Raw genomic sequence first — 2,394 nt, 5'->3', positions numbered from 1 at the left:
AATTATTATCAATGAGTTCTTTTATATTTGTTATTAATTGTTTTATATAGTTGGGTGCTCCTATGTTGGGTGCATAAGTATTTACAATTATTATATCTTCTTGTTGGACTGTCCCCTTTAGGATGATATAGTGCCCTTCTTCATCTCTTATTACAGTCTATGGTTTAAAACCTACCTTGTGTAACTAAGTATTGCTATTTTGGCTTTCTTTTGATATCCATTTTCATGATAAATGCTCCTCCATCCCCTCACTTTCAATCTGTAGGTTTCAATCTGCAGGTTCTAAAATGAACCTCTTATAGGCAGCATATAGATAGGACTTGTTTTTTATCCATTCTGACACCCTACGTCTTTTGACTGGAGCATTTAGTCCACTTGCTAATAGAGTAATTATTGATAGATATGAATTTATTGACATTTTACTTGTTTTGTCATTGTTTCTGCAGATTTTCTCTGATCCTTTCTTGTCTTTGTCACTTTTGGTCTTTCCTTCCCACTCAAAGAGTCCCCTTTAATATTTCTTGCAGGGCTGGTTTAGTGGTAACCATCTTCTTAATTTTAGTTTGTCTGGGAAACTCCTTATCTCTCCTTCTATTCTGAATGATAGCCTTGCTGGATAGAGTATTCTTCGCTGCAGATTTTTCCCATTCAGCACATTAAATATATCATGCCACTCCTTTCCCCCTGCTAAGTTTCTGTTGAGAGATATGCAGCTAGACTTATGGATCTTCCCTTGTAAATTAGGGATATCTTTTGTCTTGTTGCTTGTAGGATTTTTCTTTATCACCATATTTTGCCAATTAATTACAATATGTCTTGCTGTTGGCCTGCTTTTGTTGATTTTGATGGGAGTTTTCTTTTTTTTTTTTTTTTTTTTTTGATGGGAGTTTTCTGTGCCTTCTGGATTTGGATGTGTTTCCTTCCCCAGATTAGGAAAGTTTTCAGCTATTATTTCCTCACATAAATTTGCTGCCACCTTTTCTCTCTCTTCTTCTTTTGCTGGGACTCCTATAATACAAATGTCATTACATTTGATGGAGCCACTGAGTTCCCTAAGTTTTTTCTCATGTTCCATAATTCTTCTTCCTCTGTTTTGTTCAGCTTTATTATTTTCCATTAGTTTATCTTCCATATCACTTATTCGTTCCTCTGCTTCTTCAATCCTTGTGTCCACTGCATCCTGTTTAGAATCTCACTTACTGTATTTTTCATTTCTGACTGATTGTTTTTTAATTCTTTTACCTCTGCAGTAATGGCCTCCCTGAAGTCTCCCATTCTTTTCTCAAGCCCAGAAAGTAACCTTATGATTGGTGCTTTAAATTCTCCACTAGGCATATTACTTAAATCTGTTTCACTTAGGTCTCTGCTTGTGACCTTATCTTGTTGTTTCATTTGGGATGAATTCCTCTGTCTTGGCATTTCGTCTAAGTCTCTGTCCTCTTCTGTGCATTAGAAAGCCTGTTGTGCTTCCTACTCCTGAGAGTAATGGCTTTATGAAGAAGAGGTAGTATAATGTCCAGGGCCTGGCACTTCAGGGAGTGTCTCTGGTGTATTCTGTGTGCGCTCTGCTGCTGTGTTTTGGTTGGCCTATTCCTCAGGTCAGTCGTCTGCAGAGGTCTGCTTGCCTGCAGTGGGCAGTGTTTGGTCCTTGGCCACAATGTGGCAAGCTTTTACTAGGTGTACTCTGGTCTGCCTGTTAAATGAAACCTGATACTATTTCCATTAGGACTGAAGCCCTGCAGAACTCTCTGGTCAGGAGACATGGTATGGGAAGGGATTTCTGCTGACGTTCTGAGGAAGGGGCTTGCTATGCTGGCACTGAGGCAAACTTGACCAAGAAGGGCAGTACCAGTGCAGTGGTGTGGGACATGGTGTAAATAGGTTAGGCAGCTAGTCTTGGTGCTGCACTGCTTACAGCGGGTGGCTCTGTGTTTATGCTGAGTGGTGGGGAAGGGAAATGACACCCAATGGCTCCCTTGTCCCAGAAGAGGTGCCTCCTGAACGCTACCTCTCAGAGACTGTACTCTAAGAAGAGCAAATTATCTTTGTCCTGTATGCCCCAGGCATTCTTCAGATCTCTGTTTCCACCCACCCCAGTTGTTTGCCTACCTTTTCTTCAGGAGTAGGGCAAGGCCCTCAGGGCTCTATCCTAGTCAAGTCCACTGACCTTTAAAATCCATCTTTAAGCCCAGCTGGTTGCAGGAACTCACAAAAGTCAGCCCCTCTCATTTTCCCAACTGATGGCTTTGGGTAAGTGTTCTCCTTGTGCATCCCCCTGTGTGCTCTTCTCTCACCTTTCTCCAGGACCACTGCTCCCTCTCCTCTGCAGCACCTGTGATCTGTTTCTTCCCCAAACCATGTTCCTGTACTTCCTACCTTCCTTGATGTGGCCTC

Source organism: Phoca vitulina, unplaced genomic scaffold (assembly GCF_004348235.1).
Source record: "Phoca vitulina isolate PV1807 unplaced genomic scaffold, GSC_HSeal_1.0 scaffold6, whole genome shotgun sequence".
Lineage (NCBI taxonomy): Eukaryota > Metazoa > Chordata > Mammalia > Carnivora > Phocidae > Phoca > Phoca vitulina.
The sequence above is the reverse complement of the archived record's forward strand: the minus strand, read 5'-3'. Positions refer to the sequence as shown.